Genomic DNA, 24345 nt, shown 5'->3' on the forward strand with positions numbered 1-24345 from the left:
AATTTCCATTCTGGAATCCATCAAAATCCTAGAGGAGAACACAGGGAGAAACCTCTTCCACCTTGGCCGTAACAACTTCCTACTAGACATGTCTCCAAAGGCAAGGAAAGCAAAAGCAAAAAATGAACTATTGGGACTTCATCAAGATAAAAAAGCTTCCGTACAACAAAAGAAATAGTCAACAAAACTAAAAGGCAACCTATGGAATAAGAGAAGATTTTGCAAATGACATATCAGATAAGTGGCTAGTATCCAAGATCTATACAGAACTTATCAAACTAAAAACTAAAAAACCAAAGAATCCAGTAAAGAACATAAATTTCTCCAAAGACCTATAAAATGGCCAACAAGCACATGCCAAATGATCCACATTTGGTATCAGGAAAACACAAATCAAAACCCCAAGGAGATACCATCTTATCTCAGTCAAAATGGCTAAAACTAGAATGACAGGGAAAAACAAATATTGGCAAGGACATGGAGAAAAGGGAGCCCTCTTACACTGTTGGTGGGAATGCAAGCTGGTACAGATACTCTGGAAAACAGTATGAAGTTTCCTCAAGAAATTAAAAATACAGCTACCCTATGACCCAGGGATTGCACTATTAGGTATTTACCCCAAAGATACAAATGGAGTGACCCAAAGGGGCACCCCAACATTCATAGCAGCTTTGTACACAATAGCCAAACTATGGAAAGAACCAATATGTCCACTGACAGTGAATAAATGGATAGAGAAGAGGTGAGATTATACACACGCACGCACGCGCACACACACACACACACGATGGAATATTATTCAGCCATCAGAAAGGCTGAATACTTACTATTTATACTGACATGGATGGAACTGGAGCATATTATGCTGAGAGAAATAAGTCAAACAGAGAAACCAATTATCAGATGGTTTCAGTCATATGTGGAATATAAAAAACAGTGCAGAGGATCATAGGGTAAGGGAGGGGAAACTGAATAGGAAGTCATCAGAAAGAGAGACAAATGATGAGGGACTCTTAACTATAGGAGACAAACTGAGGGTTGCTGGAGTGGGGTTGGGTGAGAGGATAGAGTAATTGGGTGATGGACTTTAAGAAGGGCATGTGATGTGATGAGCATGGGGTGTTATAAGCAACTGATAAATTATTGAACACTACATATGAAACTAATGATATACTATATGTTGGCTAATTGAATTTAAATAAAAAATTTAAAAATCTGTACACAAGAAATAACTAAAAATTTTCTCATTAGTATTTATTTATTGAATATCTGTATGCATAATACTGTTTGTTAGAAGCAAAGTGGAATAAAGGAGCTGAACTCTGACCTTGAGAGTTTATACTCTGGTTATATAAAAAGCTAAATGAAAACATTTAAATAATGATACAAGGTTACATATGAGCAAATACCAAAATAGATGGTACACATAACAGGTGATTCAGTGTAGAGAGAAATATTTGGACTGAAATTATCAGATAGTTTGTTATAAATGAGGTAGACATGATGCTAAGTTTCAAAAAATTGAGTACCTATTTAGTAGCAATCCCTCTTAAATACTGTGGATGAATAAAGCAAATTTCTAACATTGAAAAGCTTCACTCTAGTGGAGGAGAGGAAAAAACACAAGCAATTATAAGAGAATTTTTTAATGTATGATAAAAATATTATAGAGATATATCAAACATTAGTTTGGAGTAGTGGGTGTGAGTCAGAATGGTAGATCATAAAGGTTTCTAGGATATATGGCAAAACCAAGCTGGCATCTAAGAGTCTGTCTTGATGAGTTTCCCAGGATGAATAGAATCTAGTCAGGTAAAGAGATCTGAATCTGTCACTAACCCATTAAAAAAATTCATAAATTGGGTTATTTGTTTTTTTGAGTATTGAGTTTTATAAGTTCTTTGTATAATTTGGATAGTAACCCTTTATTATCATCTCATACATGTCAGAATGACTAAAATCAACAATGCAAGAAACAGAAGGTGTTGATGAGGTTGTGGAGAAAGGGGAAACATCTGACACTGTTGGTGGGAATGCAAACTGGTACAGCCGCTATGGAAAACAGTATGGAGTTTCTTCAAAAAATTTAAAAATAGAATTACCCTATGACTTAGCAATTGGACTATGAGGTATTTACACAAAGAATACAAAAATACCAATTTAAAGGGATACATGCACACCAATGTTTATAGCAACATTATCTACAATAACCAAATGATGGAAACAGGCCAAGAGTCTATCAACTAATTAATGGCTAAGGAAGATGTAGTGTATATATACAATGGATTATTACTCAGCCATAAAAAAGAATTAAATCATGCCATCTGCAATGACATGGATGAAGTTGGAAAGGATTAGGCTAAGTGAAATAAGTCAGTCAGAGAAAGACAAATATATGTTTTCTCTCATATGTGGAATTTAAGAAACAAAGCAAACAAGCAAAGGAAAAAAAAAAAAAAACAGAGAGAGAGGGAGAGGGAGAGAAACTAAGAAACCAATTATTAACTATAGAGAATAAACTGATGGTTACCAGAGGAAGGTTGGTGAAGGAATGGGCTAAACAGCTGATGGGGATTAAGCAGTGCACTTGCTTTGATGAGCACTGGGTGTTGTATGGAAATGTTGAATCACTATATTGTACACCTGAAACTAATATTAAACTGTATGTTAACTAACTGGAATTTTAATTAAAAATGATGCTTGAGAAAATAGAATCTATGTGTCTGTCTATGTTTCTATTTATATCATAGGTATATATCTATACCTATGTCTCTATAAAGTATCCATATCTACAGGCACCTGCACATATTTTGTTTTAGAATATGCTTACATTTGCAAGGGTTCTCTGGGAGGCAAAACTGTAGGAGGTCTAGAACTTGATGTGCAGGAATAGGGGATTAATCTTCCTACTACCCTTTCTTTCTTTCTTTTTTTTTTTTTTTTCTTTAGAGAGAGATCACAAGTAGGCAGAGAGGCAGGCAGAGAGAGGAGGAAGCAGACTCAGTGCTGAGCAGAGAGCCCGATGCGGGGCTCGATCCCAGGACCCTGAGATCATGACCCGAGCCGAAGGCAGAGGCTTAACCCACTGAGCCACCCAGGCGCCCCTACCCTTTCTTTCATAAACCAATACTAGATGTGTCCCACCGAATCTTGAAAATGACCTTTATTGAAACATACTTCTCAGATGTTAGGCTAAGAATGTTAAATATTTACAGTAAGATCCATAAGTTAGAATAATCAATAGGTTAAATATTCTATGCCGACAGTCAGTGAAGGAAATCATGAATTAAAGTAGCCAGAAGAGCTAGGGATTTCTCAAAGAGCTGTTTTTGTTTGTTTGTTTGCTTTGTTTCAGTTTTGCTATGTAACTGGTTTAGTACCCAGTGAATGATGAAGCCAATGTTTGATTAAATTGTGTGGATATGTAAAAATTTCCTGACGAGTGTATCGACTGTATTCTACATTCTTGTGATCTAGTCATGCATTCCATTCCAATAAAAACCAACTACTCAGCTGGACCAAATTCTATGTATATTCACAACTTCTACAGCAGTAATGTGAAGTAATTAGTTAATTAGTTAATGGTATCTGAATACAAGGAAGAAAAAAATACCACTGGTGGTTAAACAAGGAGAACTTCTTAAGAACTGTGAACTCTTGGGATGCCTGGGTGGCTCAGTGGGTTAAGCTGCTGCCTTCAGCTCAGGTCATGATCCCAGGGTCGTCCCGCATTGGGCTCCTTGCTCGGCAGGGAGCCTGTCTCTCTCTCTGTCTCTGCCTGCTTGTGTACTTTCTCTCTTTCTCTTTCTGACAAATACACAAGTAAATAAAATCTTTAAAAAAAAAAAAAAAAGAGAGAACCCTGAACTCTGAAGAAACTATTTGAACTTTTTGGGTTATTTACTAAAATAAAACTGCATATACATTTTATTTTATTTTAAGATTTTATTGATTTATTTGAAAGAGAGAGAGAGACAGAGCATGAGCTAGGGGGAGGAGACAGAGGGAAAGGGAGAAACAGACCCCCACTGAGCAGGGAGCCCCATGCAGGTCTCAATCCCAAAACCATTGGATCATGACCTGAACCAAAAGCAGACACTTAACCCATTGAGCCACGCAGGCACCCTTGCATTTACATTTTCTATGTAAGAAACTTAATGTATAAAAAAATAGATATATGCTACAGTTATTGTGACAGCAAGAGTTACATATCTGTTAAACACTTTCAAATGAAAGTTCATTTCTAGCACCTAAATCTTATACTTCTATCTTTGTTTTTATTAAACAAGGATTCAAAATAATTTGTTGTAAAAGCTTTCTGAAATGTACTGACATAGAAAATATGAATTTTATTCTACAATAACCACAAAACTGCAAATTTATTCTACAGTAACCAAATGATGGAAACAAGGCCAAGTGTCTATCAACTAATTAATGGCTAAGGAAGATGTAGTGTATGTATACAATGGACTACTACTCAGCCATAAAAATGAATTAAATCATGCCATTTGCAATGACATGGATGAACTTAGAAAGGATTAGGCTAAGTGAAATAAGTCAGTCATAGAAAGATAAATATCATATGCCTTTTTTGTAATAGCTTTTTGAAATGCATTGCGAAAGTGCAATGAAACAGAAAATATAAATTACTAAAAATTCAAATTATTAATTTCCCACTTTAATCTCTGATAGAGTTTATTTTCTTATAATTAGATAAGTGTGTCTGCTCAAGCATAATACTGGTTTAAAACTTAAATTCTGATAAGTGGATTCTTTTCTAAAATAATGTAAAGAGAAGCCTAGAAGGCATGATCTCTTCTGATTAAATTTAGGCTTTATTTTTTTACTTTTAATTTAATTAGGATTTATGCTTTGGTCTAGCTCAATGATTTTTCTTCAGGCTATGATTTTGGTTACTTAAGAGTTCTTTTTAAAGTTCTGTCTGACATCTTCTACCATATTTTGATTATTGCCCTCCCGAATTTCCCTGTTTATCATGTTGGTAGGTCTATCAGGTCATAAAAAACATCTGTTTATATAAATACATCCTGTTCTCTAACTCATTCTTAATTTAATAAAAAAATAAAGTAAGGCGAACCATGAGAGACTATGGATTCTGGAAAACAATCTGAAGGTTTTGAAGGGGTCGGGGGTGGGAGGCTGGGTGAGCCTGGTGGTGGATATTAAGGAGGGCACGTATTGCATGGAGCACTGGGTGTGGTGCAAAAAAACAATGAATTCTGGAACACTGAAAAGAAATTTAAGAAAATAAATAAAAATTAAAAAAAAAGAAATGCTTGTACTAGATTTGAATTTTGTGAGGAAATATACACACTTTAATGAAAAGGTCTGCTTGTTAATCTGGATAAGAATTTATCTGAGTTTCAGATTTCCACTGAGGTGACATTGTTCTCTCAGTAACTCAGGTTTGTCAATTGTTCTTTTCTCTCACTTTCATCCAGAAATAGTTACTTGGTTTGTCCCCTTCTCTTTATATACTCCAATTTTATCTCTTCCTATTTGTACTAATCTAGTTCAAGTCTATCACTGGAAGCCTGGATCAAATCTGGTCTTCTGGCTTGCCCTCTTGTTTTCATTCTGGCTGTCTTCAATCCATCTTGAATAACACTTCTTGGTCAGTATTTACACAGCATCATGTTTTCCTGTTTATCATGTCATCCTCCTAACCAGAACAACTTAAAAGGTGTACCACATTTTATAGGATGCTCTTCAATTTCTTTAATATGTCATTCAATGATGATAGTTTTTTATATGCTCACTCTACTCTCCATTGTTCATCCTAGTGAATTATTATAGTACCTATCTGTACCATTTGGAAAATTATGTGTCATTTGGGAAAAAAATAATAAAATAAAATAAAAACCAAAGTATTTTAATATTTAAATACAGTAGTAGGTCTTGTATCAAATGGTATCCTATTTTTGTATGTGCTCAATAAATAATCAATATATGATTCAATGTGGTATCAAAATTTTCCTATATTAGCATTATTTTACCTGGTGATATTTGCATTTTTTCAACTCCCAGTATATTCCATTTTTTAGAAAATAAAGCTATCTGGTAATTTTGGGAAAAGAAACTCAAAGATTTCCAGGTCTAGTGGTCTCTGGGTCACAACAAGTTAAAAATATTTAGTCAATGATAGTGTAGTAGCATTGTATGGTGACAGATGGTAGCTATACTTGTGAGCATAGTATGTGTAAACTTGTCAAATCACTACACTTTATACCTGAAACAAATGTAATATTGTGTATCAAGTACATGCAAATAAAAGCAAATAATTTTTTTTTTTTTTTTTGGTGTTGAGCTCTAGATAGGTGTTGAGCAGTAGATATAGTAAGGTGCTGAGAACTAGTAAAATTTTCATGAAACTTTAGAATAAGCCCTTTTTTTTTCTTTTCTTTTCTTTTTCTTTTTCTTTTCTTTTTTTTTTTTTTTTTTCCTGCTTTCCATAGCTAGGTAATTCAACATTTTCTGGAATGTTAACATTTAGTTTTAGGATTTGTAAAAATAATAAATGCACAAGCATTTATTATACTTATTGGTTATATTTATCATAAATATTATAAGCTTAGTTCTCCTTTGAGGTTTTATTTTTAGAAGATTTGACCTGGACAAAATCCATTATTTATTTTTTAATTAAAAAAAATTCTCATTTGTTTAATGTCACTGATTAATTTAGTCTTTGAAAGCTTAGTATTATTTCTTATCTATCCTGCAGAATTACATTATTTTTTCTAAAACCGAAATGACCTTTATTGATTTCTTTTCTCTCTCTTTTTTTTAAAGATTTTATTTATTTATTTGACAGACAGAGATCACAGGTAGGCAGAGAAGCAGCCAGAGAGAGAGGGGGAAGCGGGCACCCTGCTGAGCAGGGAGCCTGATGCGGGGCTCGATCCCAGGACCCTGAGATCATGACCTGAGCTGAAGGCAGAGGCTTTAACCCACTGAGCCACCCAGGCGCCCCCCTTTATTGATTTCTTATGACATGTATCTATGAATTAAGTATTATATAGTCATATAGAAAAGTGCAATCTAGGTTGCATTGCCCACTAGTTGTATGAGCATTGGTATTTGATTATCTTAGAATTGAGTTTTCTTTATGTGTGGAAGGAAGATAATAATTTACTTTGAATATTGAATAAGACAACACAGGTACAATAATTAAAAGTGCTTGTTACATAGTCAATGCTAAATCAGTTTTTCTTTCCTTCACCTCATGTTATAATTATATTCATAATAATTTGTAATTATTGATACCACCTCGTGTGGCTTCTAACAAAATATTTCAAGGCAGGATAAAAAAGTAGGAAAAAAACCTCTGCAATCTGTAGACATGAAGCAGACTCAAAATGACACAGAATTTAAATTGATAGGCAAAGGAAAACAAACAACCATATGATTTCACTCATATGTGGAATTTAAGAAAACAGATGAACATAGGAGAAAGAAAAGTATAAAAAGAGAGAGAGAGGCAGGCAAACCACAGAGACTCTTAACTGTAGAGAACAGATTGAGGGTTGATGAAGGGAGGTTGGTAGGGGGTATGAGTTAAATGGGTGATGGGTATTAAGGAGGGCACTTGTGATGAACACTGGGCATTATACGTAAGTGATGAATCACTAAATTCTACTCCTAAAGCTAATATTACACTATATGTTAACCAATTCAAATTTGAATAAAAACTTAAAACGTTGAAAAAAAAAAAAAAAACCCAAATTGTCAGACAGGAGATTTAAAACAAATACAATTAACACGTTTAGGGCTCTAAGTAAAAAGAGATAATGTACAATAGGTTGGTAGTGTAATAAAGAGATGGATACTCCAAAAAAAATTGCTAGAAATCAAAAACACTGTAACAGACCCACAAATACAGAAAAAAAAAAAAAAAAATGGTGGTTGCCAGAGGTTAGGGGATGGAGGATGGGTAGAACAAGTGAAGGGGAATGGGAGGTACAGGCTTCCAGTTATAAAAGAAGTAAGTCACAGGAAAAAAGGTACCTCATAGGTAATATAATCAGTGATACTGTAAAGTGCTGTGTGATGATCCATGGTGGTAACCCTTGGCATGAGCAAAGCATACCATACAGAGTTGCTGCATAACTATTATGTTGTACACTTCAAACAAATGTAACATTGTGTCATCTACACTTCAATTTAAAAATATACAACAAAACAAAATTTAATAGAAATGAAAAATCCCTTTTATAGGATAATTAGAGGACTAAACAGAGCTGTGAAAGAAATCAGGGAATATGAAGATATGTCAGTATAAACTTCCCAAACTGAAGTTTGGCAATGATAGAAAGTTAATGAAGACAGAACAGAATGTCCAAACACCTTGGTACAACTTCAAAAGACACAACATACATTCTATTGCAATAGCTGAAGGAGGAGAGAGAGAAAAGAGAAAAATATTTAACACAATAATATCAGAGAATATTTCAAAATTCACAACAGATACCAAAGAAGAGTTTTAAGAAGCTCATCAAACACCAAATGGAGCAAATGCAAACAAAACAAAACAACAGCAACAAGAACAACAAAAAAAACAGAACAGAACAAATCTATATGTAGGTATATCATATTCATACTGCAGAAAAAGAGAAACTATAAATGAAGCCAGGAGAAAAATATACCTCATCTATTGGAAAACAAATGTATGAATTAATGCTGATTTCTTATCAGAAAACTTACAACCAAGAATAGAGCAAAATGCTTAATGTATTGAAAAAAGAAAAAAAATTTTTCTATGCTCAGTATCCTTCAAAAAGTGAAGGAGAAATAAAGAATTTCTCAGACAAAGCGATACTGAGGGAAGTAATCACCAGCAGACCCACCTTGCAAAAATTTCTAAAAGAAGTTCTTCAGGGGGGGGTGGGGGAAGAAGTTCCTCAGGGAGAAAGAAAAGAAAGATATATAAGTCAGAAACTTGGTAGATAAATCGAGGCAAAGAAAGGAAGAACATTAGAGAAAGAATAAATGAAAATAAAATGAAATCTATTCTTTTATTTATTTTTTTTAAAGATTTAATTTATTTATTTGACAGACAGAGATCACAAGTAGGCAGAGAGGCAGGCAGAGAGAGAGGAGGAAGCAGGCTCCCCGCTGAGCAGAGAGCCCGATGCAGGGCTTAATCCCAGGACCCTGGGATCATGACCTGAGCCGAAGGCAGAGGCTTTAACCCACTGAGCCACCCAGACGCCCCTATGCTTTTATTTTTAAATGATCTTAGATAATTGTTTAAAGTAATAATGATAACTGTGTATTGGGTTATTATAAAATATGGATTAATTAAATGAAAGACAACAATTTCACAAGGGACAGGAAGGAGGAAACGGAACTAATGTGTTTTCACTACGCATTAGGCTGTATAGTATTTGAAAGTGGACTTGGATTATTGTAAATGTTTCTTGCAAATATGGGCAAGCACTAAAGTAATGAAGAAAATAGAATAAGGTAAAATCATCAAGTAATCAGAGAAGACAGAAAAAGAAGGGAATACAATAAACAAATGACAGGTGTCATAAAAAGAAAAGTTACAGATACTGTAAATATTAATACAACAATATCAATAATAACATTAAACGTGAATAGTTTAGGTAAACCCATTATAAGACAAAGACCGTCAAAGTGGTTAAAAAATGAACTATATGTGGTTTTCAAGAAACACACTTTAAATATAAAGACATATATAATTTAAAAGTAAAGAGGAAGATGTACCATGCTAACATTAATTTTTTTAAAAAAGCTGGAACCACTTTATTAATTTCAGCATAGGCAGACTTCAGGACAAGCAAATTTATTATAAATAAAAAGAATTATGTTAAGATACAGGAAGCCATTCTGCAAGAAGACATAATAATGCTTAACATATGTACATCTAACCATGGAATATCAAAAATATGAGGCAAAAACTGATAGAAAAGCAAAGAGAAATAGGGTAGTTACACCATTATACTTGAAGACTTCAACATCTTCTTTTCAGTAATTGATGGATAGAGTATGCTAAAAATTAGTAAGATGTGGTTAACCTGAACAGCACCACCAACCAACTGGATCAAACTGACATTTATAGACTATGTCATCCAATAACAGCAGAATACTTATTCTTCTCAAATTCACATAGAACATTTACCAAGATAGACTATGTCTGGGCCTAAACCATATTAATGAACTTATTTGGATCATACAAAGTATGCTCTCAGACCTCAATGGAATTAAATTAGAAATCAGTAACAGCAATAAACCTGGAAAACCCCAAAATATTTTGGGGATTAAATAACACAATTTTGAATCATACAGGGATCAATAAAGAAATCTTAAAATAAACTGAAAAAAATTTTGAACAAAATGAAAAGTGAAAATACAAGTCAAACTATAGAAGCAGCAAAAGTAGTGAGATTTATAGCATTTAATTGCATATATTGGAAATAAACATGTAAAATCAATAATCTAAACTTCTACCTTAGGAAACTAGAAAGTGAAATTTAACCCCAAAGCAATCAGAGGAAAAATAAAAATTACAGCAACAATCAATGAAACTGAAATAAGAAAATAATAAAGAAGTTCAGCAACACCCAAAGCTGTTTCTTTGAAAAGATTAACAAAATTGATAGAACTATAACTAAGGTAAGCATGAAAAATCAGAAAAAAACCCACAAATTATTATTGTTAGAAATGGAAAAAGGTGTCCTCTCTACTAATTTCATGGACATTAAAAGGATAATGGAGGACCACTAGAACAATTCTGTGTGTACAAATTTGATAACTTAGATAAAATAGACCCATTTCTCAACAAACATAAATTACAGGGGGCACCAGGGTGGCTCAATCTGTTAAATGTCCTGTCTAACTCTTGATTTTGGCTCAGGTCATGATCTCATGGAGGCTGAACTCCAGGTCAGGCTCTATGCTGACCTTGGAACCTGCTTAAGATTTCTCTCTCTTTCTCTCCCTCTGTCCTTCCTCCTCCCTGCCCATGAAGAAAGCTCACACACACACACACACACACACACACACACACACACACACACAAAGAAAAAATTTTAATAGTCTTATATCCATTATAGAAATTGAATTAATAATTCATAATATTAAAAGGAACACCAGGCTCAACTGGATTGTCTGGTAGCCTACTAAATATTTAGGAAAGAAATGATGTCAATTCTCTAGAATATTTTCCTTACAGAAGTAGAAGAAACATTTCTAAAATTATTCTGGGAGACCAGCATTACTCTAATACCAAAATCAGACATTATAAGAAAGAGCATTTTGAGAAAGAAAAACTACAAACCATTATTTTTCATAAGTATAGATGAGAAATTTACAAAAAAACAGCAAATCAAAGCTTACAATGTACAAAATAATTATACATCATGACCAGGTAGGATTTACTCCAGGTATTCAAGGCTGGCTCAACATTAAAAAAATGAAATAATGTAACCCCCCACATCAAGAGAATAGAGAATGAAAATCATGTGATTATACGAATTGATTTAGGAAAAGCATTTAAAAAATCCAAATCTTATTCATGATAAAAACTCTCACCAAACTAGGAATAGAGGGGAACTTCCACAGTTGTTAAGAAACATCTACAACTACACTACAGCTAACAACATATTTAATGGTAAGAACCTTATACATTGCCCTGAGAATAGAAAAAATGAAGCTGTGACTTATTCTGTGAACATTCCTATTTAACATTATAATAGAAGTCCTAGTGTAATATGAGAAGGAAAGAAAATAAAAGTTATACAAATTGGGAAGGAAGGAATAAAACTGTCTTAGTTCATAGGTGACATGTTTTTGTATGAAATCTCAAGGAATCCAAAAAAATATTTTCTGACAATAAACAGTTATAGAAAATCGCTAAGTACAATGTGAATATACTAAGGTTAATTGCATTTCTATCTACTGGCAATAAACAATTACATTGAAAACATAGTACCACTAAAAATACCACCAAAATATGAAGTACTTACAGATAAATCTAATAATATATGTATGCAAACTGTATGTAGAAAAAGTATGATGAAACAAATCAAAGATTTAAATAAATTGAGGCATATTTCCATAGTCCATGCTCATATCCTGGAGAGTCAATATTGTAAAGGAGTTAATCTTACCCAAAATGACATAGAGATTGAAAGCAATCCCAATTTTGTGTATATTGTCAAACAGGCTCTCAAATTGTGTGGAAAGACAAAAATGAAACAAAACAGCAACAGAATAACAAATGATACTGAATAAAAAGAACGAAGTTGGAGGAATAACACTACTGGCACTAACCAACTTCAAAATTTACTTTAAAGCTACAGCAACCAAGACAGCATTCTGTTGATGGCAGAATAGATACACATGACTATGAGACAGAATAGAGAGCCCAGAAATGATTCTGTGTAGACAAAATCAACTGATTTTTGACAAAGAAACAAAGATAGTCAAGGGACAGTGGATAGTCTTTTTAACAAATTGTGCTGGAACAAACGGAGATTCATATGCCAGAAAGAAAAAAAAATCATGATAGACATTACAGCTTTCACAAAAATTAACTGACAATGGGTCATGGAACCTAAATGTAAAATGAAAAAATTATAAAACCTTTAGAAGAAAAGAGGAGAAATCTAGGTGAAGTCAGATTTACTGATGTGTTTTTAATAAGACAGCAAAAGCAAGATCAATGAGAGAAATAAGGTACACTATTAAACAACTTTTCCTGCAGAAGCAGCTCTGTAAGGGAATGAAAAGACAAGCCACTGATTGGAAAACAATATTTGCAAAATGTATATCTGATTTAAAAAAAAAAAAAAGGGCGCCTGGGTGGCTCAGTGGGTTAAAGCCTCTGCCTTCGGTTCGGGTTGTGATCTCAGGGTCCTGGGATCGAGCCCCGCATCGGGCTCTCTGCTCAGCGGGGAACCTGCTTCCTCCTCTCTCTCTCTGCCTGCCTCTCTGCCTACTTGTGATCTCTCTCTGTCAAATAAATAAATAAAATCTTAAAAAAAAAAACTTGTATCCAAAATATACAAAGAACTTTTGATATTCAACAATGAAAAAAAAAACCAAACAATCCAATTAATTTAAGTAGGCAAAATATCTGAGCAGACACTTCACCAATTAAGACAGATGGTAAATGAGCATATATAAAGATGCTCAACATGATGGGAAGGCTATAAAACAACAGGAACTCTTACTCATTCCTACTGGAAATGCAAAATGATACAGCCGCTTTGGAAGACAGTTTGGCAGTTTCTTACAAAGCTAAACATATTCCTAGCATATGATTCAAAAATTACTCTCCTAGATATTTACCCAAATGAGTTGAAAATGTGCGCCCACAAAAAAGTCTGTTTATAAGTGTTTATAGCAGTTTTATCCATAATGTCCCCAAACAGAAAATAACTAAGATATCCCTCAATAAGTGAATGGATAAACTGTGATATATCCATTAAATAAATATTAATCAGTGATAAAAGAAATAAGCTGTCAAGCCACAAGGAAGACAGGGAGAAATAGTTAATGTATATTACTTAGTGAAATAAGTCAACCTGAAAAGGCTACAATGCCCTAAGAAATCTAATCTAAGATTAAAGTGAACAAATGTGACTACTTTGGTCATTCAACCCAGATTTTTGTAAGTTCTACAACTGTGGCTTTTACTCTATCACATTGCTATAAAAGAGGGTTTTAGATTCACCAAGAACTTATGGGCATTTTTCTAAAATGTGGAAATGTTATACTATAGTAGAAATAGAACTTAGAAATAAGTTACTCTGGGGTTTCTTCACATATCAGTAGGGACACCTCTGAGATCTTTATGTACTGATATGACTCTCAGGACTTGGTTGGCTTCTGCTCTACCTCCTAGAGAAGCTAGGGAGATGCCAGGGAACTATTACCATGCACTTACATCCTTTTCCAAAATATCTTTTGCACCATTGTTCTTGCTTCATAGGAGAGAGCCCCATTGTAGCAGAATCTGGCAAATAGCCACTGAAACTTGTGAAAAATTTAACAAATAGTTACTGACTTGGTCTGGGCTAAATTGAAAATCTTCAGTGAAAGACTGAACTAGGACCTTGGGAAATACAGACCAGTATGCATTACGGTCTTAAATGACAGGCTGCAGAATGGAATAAGATTTAGATCCCTGTGCACTTCTGTAAGCTTCCTATTTGGAGAACTTCAGAACTATTTTTATGCAGAAAATTATGCTTGTCTAATCTATCAGTATCATTTGAGGACATAAATAAATGCAGAAATGCTTAGACCTTAACATTTCTTTGGCAATTTTCTACACAAAGACAATTTTTACATGCACAAATATGCAATTGAGAATAATGTTTTACTACGGAGATCTTCCTGCAACATGCAAAACAGAAAAGGTAATATAAACTTTTCTTAGAGCAGTGTTGCGCAAGAGACGTATAACATGAACCACATAAGTCATTTTGAATGTTTCAGTAACCAAGATAAAGAAAGTAAAGAGAAATAGGTGAAACTATATTAATGACATATTTTATATAACTTCATCTTTATACCCAAAACTTAATATAAAACTATCAATATAAAATGCATGAATGCAATATTTTATAATACTTTTTTTATACTAAGTCTTTGATATCAAGTACACTTTTTACAGTACATGTCAGTTTTGGACTAGACATATTTTTTTGCTTATTGGCCACCTGTGGCTAGTGGCTGCCATATTTGACAGTACAAGCTTATAACAATGTGTCAAAGAAGAAAGAAAAACTACTTTAAGGGGCGCCTGTGTGGCTCAGTGGGTTAAGCCTCTGCCCTCAGCTCAGGTCATGATCTCACGGTCCAGGTATCGAGCCCCACATCGGGCTCTCTGCTCAGCAGGGAGCCTGCTTCACCCCCCGCCCCTGCCTGCCTCTCTGCTTACTTGTGATCTTTCTCTCTGTGTCAAATACAAAAATAAAATCTTTTTTAAAAACCCTACTTTTAATGATACCCATTAGTTTCTCAGATACCTGGGATTATGCAAATCGTATTAGCATTGGAGAACTTGTGAAAGATATAATTAGTAGTAAGGTAAAACAGCAATCTAACGTCTCAAAAGGGGACAAAAAGAACCTTCAGTTACTTGCTTAACTAGTAATATGGTGTATTATCCACATGGTATGTGTGTTCTGTCACCTCTTAGCTCTCAAAATATCTGTTGAATGAATAAATGAAAGACAAAGAAAGAACCAGCATTAATTCTATTGTTTCAGAATTGGTCAGTCTCTACTCCAGAATCTCGCAATGCTTTGGACAAATAAACTTCTTCCCATACCATCCTAGCAAGGAACCCTCTCCTGATTTTCTAACACTAGCAACCAAGAACTGAGAACCTTAGCTAGTGAGGGTGACTACGATCTTTCAGATCTTGGGCGGAGAACTTTTCCATCATTTTGCCTATTTCCTGCACAATACGTTAAGGAAAACAAGGGGAAGAAGAAAGAAGAGCAAAAGAAAGAGAAAAGAAAAAAGAAACTGGGGAAGAGAAAAGGGGGGCAAAATAGAGAAGTTAAAGTGAAAGGCATACAGAAAAGTGGTAAAGTAACAGGTAAAGAGGAAGAGATAGAGGAAGAGAGTGGAGGGAAAGTGGGACATCTCAATGAAATTTCTTTAAATTTTCTGGTATAAAAGTCAAATCAGTCTTTTGGAAAAGAGCATACCAATATTCCCCTCCTCAACCCTTCCTGATTCTTTCTTTAACCAAGCAATCAATCTTTGACAAATTTAACTATATAGCTATTTTAAACATCATTAACTTTGTTTAAGGAGTTTCATTTTCAGTTATCATGGATGATGAGATCTGAGCATCAGTAATATTGTAAGATAGGCAGTTACCTTTGTAAACTATTTCCTGTAGTATCTGCATAATGTATTACTGTTAATAATTTAAAAAATAAAAATTCACCTTGCATACTCAGAAAGTTCAATAAAACGAACACTCTTTGCCACTAATCAGTTACTGGGTCTTGATTTTCTCATTTTTAAATTTGAGAATAATAAACTATGTCATAGGGTTCCTGTGAGGCCAGATGAGATAACAGATCTAAAGCATTAAATACTGTGTGTGATAAGGAGCCGAGACTCAATATTATTCCCATTAATAACAACAACAATACATAAAAGCAGGGATTATTGGATGAAATAAATGGTCTTATCTACAGAATATTATTGAAAACATAAATATGGAGATGGCTTCTGATAAAGCAGCCACAAGTGCATGTTTAGTAGAAGGAAAGGGCTTAGCCTTGCCTACTTAACAATCGATAGTCCTTCCTATGTCTTCAAGGATGCCCTGCAGTTGCGTTTTTGGAAAACCCTAAGAAAGATTATTTGAAAAAATCTGTATCACATCACCTGAAAGGTTTTTTGTCACGGTTTTCAAATTCTAAGACCAGCAGCTTTTGAAAAAAATTCCAGTCGGCCCTCACACTAGAAATAGTGGCTCATTCAAGAGTCATACAGTAAAGCTAGCAAGGTCCTTGACAGGCAGACTAAACTTAAGGAAGGTGAAGACTTGAGAAAATAAATAAAGGAGTAGGACACGAAGGTTTAGTATGATATTCCAAATATGGTGAGGGATATCACTGAGTACTTGCAGTTATAGAGAGAATGAATATTGTAAACTCATTTATAAATTCTGGAACATACTAAGGAGATTCCAGCTACTTCAATCACTGTCAATCATAAGACAGATGATTGCAGATACAGGGGTATTCACTATTTATTGTTTCTAAGAATCTGTAATACTCATGCTGCATATCTTGCTGCTCTATTGAAAAATGAGCTTTATTGTTCTGATGTCCTATGGTTGCTCTTCATTACCTGAAATGCTACTCAGGGATGTGGGGGGTGTGTATAGCTGATAACAATTAGAGTTTCCCTGATTGTATAATTATCACCGTTGGCAGATTATGAAGTGTTCTGGTCTGTTGTGCACAAAAATCTACTCTCACAATTCTAGAAAAATTCCTTCTTAATTTTGAAGCAACTTGCTGTACAAAACAGGATTTGTTGAAGAAATTTTTTAAAAAGCCATGGCACTGCATGTTTCATAAAGTAGTAGGTCTGCATTACTCTCTGCAGAACAAATCCTGTGAGAACATCATGCACTTTATGTCATGGTTCTTTATTCGTAAGTCCTCATATTAATATAAGTGAAAAATTGATGGAAATCAAACAAATTTTGGGTAGTTCTTCAAAGAGGCCATCAAGTAAGAAACTGATTGGATGTTTCCCAGGGCTATTAATTAAGGAAATATGTGAGAATAATTTTATTAAACCCAGTGATTGCCAATTAACAAAGTCAGCAACCATCACTAAGATAAATTCCATACTTACTCTTTAAAAATATTTTCCTTTAAGCAGATATTTTTCTAGTTTTAGCTTTATACATTTTGATTAAGAGATCTTTCCTTCCCAATGTCATTAAGATTTCCCTTCTGTATTTCCTAATATTTTGCATTCATTTGCTGAATATTTATTAAGTAGACTATAAAATGTCAAAAATTAAAAATGCATATAACAGTCTTCCCACACTTGTCCTCCATCTACTAAGATATTATACCAGCTAAGTAGAAAAGTTGTTAGCTTTTTGCTTACTTTCCAGAGATCTCTCTGCAAACATGTCAATGTGAAAAGATACTACTTCATGCCTTTTTTAAACAAATTTTAACATAATTTTTGTGCTTTCTTTTTTCATTTAAGTATAAATTCCCAGTTAATGGTAGAAGTGTTTATAAGTTTTAAGGGTTTTAACTTTAAGAAGTTCATCAAAATAGATTCTCAAAAATCATTTATTAATTGTTTTCCCATTGTTCCATACATGTGGATGTATGGCTCAGGTTTATACAATTATCCATTGGTCTACTTACCAAATCCCACACGTTAAATCATTACAGCTTTACATTTCACCCTTAAAATAAGTCTCTTTCGGGGCACCTGGGTGGCTCAGTGGTTTAAAGCCTCTGCCTTCGGCTTGGGTCATGATCCCAGGGTCCTAGGATCAAGCCCCATATCAGGCTCTCTGCTTGGCGGGGAGCCTGCTTCCTCCTCTCTCTTTCTCTCTCTGCCTGCCTCTCTGCCTACTTGTGATCTCTGCCTGTCAAATAAACAAATAAAATCTTAAAAAAAGAAAAAAAAAGAATAAGTCTGTTTCCCTCTCTCCTTTTCCTCTTCTTCAATATCATCTTGTCTATTAGTTGTTCTTTATTCCATATAAATTTTAGAGTCAACTTACCAAGTTCTGTGTGGGAAAATAATATAAGTAGAACTTTTACCAGAAATGAGAGTTATGTAATAATGTAAAATAGGCAGTTATTTGTGCTGTGTTTTGTAGTTACCTGCACAAAATATTATTATTAATAATTTAAAAATTAAAATTTATCTTGCAAAATCAGGAAATTTAATGGAATGAACACCTTCTGCTACTAATAATTTACCACACATCATAGGGTCTTGATTTTTATAAAATTGGGTATTTCCAATAAATTCCAATTTCCAAAATTGGTCTAGCTCTTAATTTTTATTTGTTTTAAAATTTCCATATTAGTTTTCTTCATAAGATTATATTCATCTTCTGTTAAACTTACATTTAATAGTTTTGGGGTTGTTGTTTTGCTTTTTGGCAATTATATTTGGCTTCAAATTTGTCACTACTAAAGAAAGAATGTCTTCTAGGACTTCTAAACCAATCAGTATATACTTTCTTGAAAAAAAAAAAAAAACAAATCCCATGTGAAGACTGCTTAAAGTATACGGTGTTTAGTAGATTCTTTGCTGAAAGAATGTGTTGTTTAGTAGATTCTTTAATTACTGTAGTAGGAACTGATCAGTCAAATCCAGAATACAGGGCATCCTAAATATTTTTAATCCAAAAATTCAAGTACCATAAAATAAAGGGTGGGGACACTGCAAGAAAATAAAAGAGAATTGAATGGCCAATCAAAAATAAAGTGTGCTTTATGGATCCTAATTTGAATAAATCAACAGTAAAAAGATGCCTTTGACACTATTGGAGAAATTTAGGTATGTATATTAGATAGCATTAAAGATTTATTGTTAATGACTTTCTGATTTATTTAAACATGTCTTTATTGAGCATACTAAGTATTTAGGAAATAATGGCATGATGCCTGGATTTTCCTTTTAATAAACAATAACAACAATAACAACAGCACACACACACACACACACACACACACACAGATTAAAAACAATTCCAGGGGATGTGAATAAGGGTTTCAATCAGTGTTTTTCTGGAGATTGAGAAAATAAGAAAAGTTATTGTCAAAATATTAATAATTGCTGAAGCTAGTAAGGGGTACATAGATTTTCTTGGGGTGGGGCACAGAGATTTAATTATACCGTTTTTTTTCTCTTCATCTGTACATTTTTGAAATTTTTTATAGTAAAACTTAAATTCTTTTAGCAAAATTCTGCATTCAGATTATTTTGCAGGTATCTTTCACTTCTTGCTTGACTGAAAGAATACAATTGAGAATTGTAAACTATGCATTACCAAGATAGCTTCACAAGATTGAATATCTGGAACCCAAAACCCAAATGGAAAAATAGGCAAAGGACATAATCAGATAGCTGGCAAAAATAGAAATATATGTTTTCAACATATGGAAAGATGTGGAGCTTCATCTATATAAGAGAAATACTATTTGAAACTACAGTATACATAATTTTCAGTAGTAAATATTTTCTCTCACATAATTTTGGCCACAACTGAGGGAAACATGTATTTTCAGGTATTGTTAGGGAGGGAGTAAATCACTCAATCTCTTTGGAGTGTATTTTGACATTAAATTGTTAGGAATTTATCGGAGAGCAGACCATCAGTATAATGACATCTGTGCTGTCAATGACTGAAATGGAACAAAATTTATAATAAGTGCATATATTCATTAGATGAGTCTCACAACTTGATACTTCCTTCACCCAGATAATAAAATTGTTTAAAAAATCGATGAAAAAACAAGAGGACAACTATACATGAATGAATTAGTATGTAGGGAATAACTTCACTTGAGTGAGCCTTTTATTGAATCACATTGCCTATTTTGCATTAAGGACTGTTAACAAATTATTACTGGATAAAATTGTGCATTCCAGTACTTATTTCACTATGTTAAATCAAATTACTTTCATGGGGCGCACGGGTGGTTCAGTGGGTTAAAGCCTCTGCCTTCAGCTCAGGTCATGATCCCAGGATACTGGGATCGATCCCCGCATCAGGCTCTCTGCTCCGCAGGAGCCTGCTTTCTCCTCTCTCTCTCTCTGCCTGCCTCTCTGCCTCGTTGTGATCTCTCTCTTGGTCAAATGAATAAATAAAATCTTTTAAAAAATGGTTTAAATTAGAATTCTCTAGTATGAATGAGAAAATTCAGTAGACAGCACGTAATTCTGCATTTATTGGGTATTAAGCCAGGAATTTAATAGCTCTTAGATATTTCAATAAGCCCTTCATCCTACATGCATCAAAAATGAAAGAAGACAACACTAATTAATTTTTTTTTACTGTAGGCCAAAAATATTCTTAAATTCTTCTTCATTGATATTTATTTGGTACCTTGAAATGGAGTGCTCCATGGAAACAACACAATAGGCTATTTTGAAGAGAGATGCCCTTTCCCTGAGAAAAGAAAATCCTTTGGTCAATTGTTTGTGTCAGTGAAAACATTAAAATATAAATTGCCTTGCCAAGGATATTGGCTTTAAACAGAACCAACTCAACTAATTTCCATTTCTAAGTTATAAAATCAGATAATTTTCCTACAATCTCTTCATTATTTAGCAAGTTGAATTTGAGACTCTTTTTTTTTAAAGATTTTATTTATTTATTTGACAGAGAGAGATCACAAGTAGACAGAGAGGCAGGCAGAGAGAGAGAGAGAGAGAGGGAAGCAGGCTCCCTGCTGAGCAGAGAGCCCGACGCGGGACTCGATCCCAGGACCCTGAGATCATGACCTGAGCCGAAGGCAGCGGCTTAATCCACTGAGCCACCCAGGCGCCCCTGAATTTGAGACTTTTAATGAAAATGGAAGTCTTGAGTCAAAACAAAGCAGGAAGTTATAATTAGTAATGAAATATCAATCACGTGCTTCAAAAATTAAATGAATTAAGGTGTGGCATTCTTAAATTTATACATTGTGTATCTGTTGAATAAAAAGCATTGTTTTTTCTTTAGAAAATGCCGTCAGGGCACCTGGGTGGCTCAACTGTTAGGCATCTGCCCTGGGCTCAGGTCATGATCCCAGGGTCCTGGGATCAAGCCCCAGATCAGGCTACCTGCTCATTGGGAAGCCTGCTTCTCCTCTCTCTCTCTCTCTCTCTCTCCCACTGCTTGTGTTCCCTCTCTGTGTCTCTCTCTGTCAAATAAATAAAATCTTCAAAACAAAATTAAAACAAATGAATGCTATTTTTTTATGTTATGTTAATTCCATTCAGTACATCATTAGTTTTTGATGCAGTGTTCCATGATTCATTGTTTGCATCTAAGTTTTCTTTAACAGGAAGATATTAAGGGATCAGGAATGACAATGATACTCTTGATCATCAAAGCAGGAGTTCTGAAAAGATCTTTTCTACAAATTACATGTATCTAACCCAGTGTAATAAACAGATAACTCAATGTGTTAAAACTCTTTTTCTTATTCTAAGTTTGGACAAAATTACAGAATTATTGATATACATCCATTCTTGAATGTGATCTGTATGTAGATATTTGCCCAACTTTTCCTTCATTCCTCCAATAAGTGTTCATTTTAGAATTATGATATTTGAGGCACAAAAATGCTAATGAGTGGGATGAAATATGTATATAGACATTTGTTCATATGTCATTTCATTCAGTCAACAAATACTTATTTGAAATCTATTATATATGCACATATGTACATATAGTATATATCTTCCTTATACAAGAGGATCTGATCACCTAAAAATTGCCTAACAATTGAAACATTTAGATCAGTGGGGCTAGGTTATCCTGCAGAAATAAAATTGATCCATATCTCAGGAATTTAAAACCACAGAGATTTATTTCTCATAATCATGACACATAATTTTTTTAAGGATCAGCTGTGGAAGCTTTTCCAATATTGCTACTGAACTACACCGAGGACTGTGGCTGATATAGCAGCCATATTTTTAAATATCACTGGTCACTTTGTAAGAAGAGGGAAAAAAATCCAAAATGAAATAATTTCTAACAGATAGCTCCTCTATGATAAAGTCACCAGTTAAGTTGTGTGTGGGTGATACAAAGATGAAGAAGTTGAAGGAAGAATAGTTCTTACGAGGCCTTCTGAAACAGCGAGATGTCAAATTCCTCCCACACTTGGTAAGGTGTAGAAATTAGCAAGAATTCACTGAAATAAAATCATAATGGTTGCCAATCTGATGTCTAAAAGCACTTTGAAAGTGACTCATTTGGGGACACAGAAAATAACTGGAACAATATGAAAGGACTCCTGTTGACTTAAAGTCAAAATCTAATGTAATTTAAAATGATCATGCAGGTCTCTTCAAATAGCCAAATTCCAGTGTTGTTCTTTATGAAGCTTTGCTATCTGAATATTAAGGAAACTTCTTCCTCAATTTAATTACTTAATGGAATGAGTAAAATGGAATACATAGGAATTGATTGTATATTTCAGTATTAATCTATAAATTAACCCTACAAAGAATTAAGCTGTACATTCACATTAGTAATAATTTCACTGAATACATCTACTAATATTTGATCTTTGGTAAAACAAATATGCTGAGACACAAGACTGGAAGTAATTCAATAGAGAGTTCCAAAGCCAACTCTGCAGCCTGGATAATCAGTTATCCAAAATATTGTATTTGTTCTTCTTCATATCCCAACTGCTTTTGCTAAGCCTGGCTAGAGGAAAGAATGCAGATGAACACCTGATTTTATGAACATTTAATGCAGTCATCTATTTGAACAGTCACCCAGGCAAAAAATCCAGTTGTTATAGCACATGACTAGATACTATCATAATATAATTTAAAAAATAATTACCTTAATATCAGATAATTGATTTTGTGTGCATGCTAGCTAAAAACTGCTTTTCACAAAATGGATGACAAGAATGTATACATAAAAAACTCTTAACCCTTGCTTTGAAAAAAAATGGGGCACTCTGAAATATTTCCCCATATTTGCCATACTAAAACTAAAGGTGCCAAGAAGAAATGGGGACAATAAAAAGTAGAATATAAATTGAATAATGGTCAGTTTTCTCAACCATGAGATCTTTGACTTTTTCATAAACCCAATCCTTCAGATTTCTACTTTCCCATTCAGATTGAGATGGTATTTTATAGACATATTTGATAACATCTCTGTAATAAAATTGCAAATCACCTACACATCCATGAAGAAAATCTGATCATGTGAAAAAAAATGCCTTCATTGAAGTTTCACACACTTTCTTTCACTTATTCTCACATCATGCAATGCACGGTGGTTTGCTTTGGAAACTAGGTTGCCATGGAAACATAGTTCTGCTGATTCATTAGCAGAGAGCGTATATTGAGGGTTTTTGTAGCTCTGGAAAATCCATTTACAGGATACTGGGACCGCACTCCAAAATTGGCATGGAATAACATAGGATCAAGTGGACTGATGAGATACCACTTGGTGCAGTGGAGCAACATAATTATATTTCTAACAGATTTAACAATTATGACATGTAAGAACTTGGGATCTATTTTTGAATTCAACTGAGTGAAGTTATTATTCTATTTCCATGTCTGTTGAAAATTCTGCAATACATGTGGACATTATGATGTTAAGATGGTGCACAAACATGAGAAAGAGAACAGTTCATATGTATAAACTCCTTTAAATGTGAAATGGGTCAGCAATATGAAAACCAAAACTTTAAAAGCCAAATGGTGAAATTCACATACTATTTTTGTCACTGAATTTTGTGTATTTGATGAAGGTGTCAATGGAACTGAAAAAGATAGCAGAAGGTCAGCAAATACCATCTGTCCGATAAATAGTTGTTAAGTTACACTGAAAGAAATCTCCCTTCTATAAATGGCCTCTCTGGAAGGAAAGAGTGTTTCTTAAGTATGAATATGAGTGGAATGATGTGTACCTGAACTTCAGAGATGAAAAATATTTAGGATAATAGTAAATGACTCAAAGCTCAATATTATAATAATTTGAAGTTATTTGAAATTCATGTGTAAGCTTCCAAGGATTAAAAATCTTAATCATTTAAGCTTATCAATTTTGGAATTTTTAAAATTTTCTCACATAAAAAA

The sequence above is a fragment of the Enhydra lutris genome, unplaced genomic scaffold (genome assembly GCF_002288905.1).
Source record: "Enhydra lutris kenyoni isolate GAN:26980312 unplaced genomic scaffold, ASM228890v2 scaffoldscaffold21, whole genome shotgun sequence".
Lineage (NCBI taxonomy): Eukaryota > Metazoa > Chordata > Mammalia > Carnivora > Mustelidae > Enhydra > Enhydra lutris.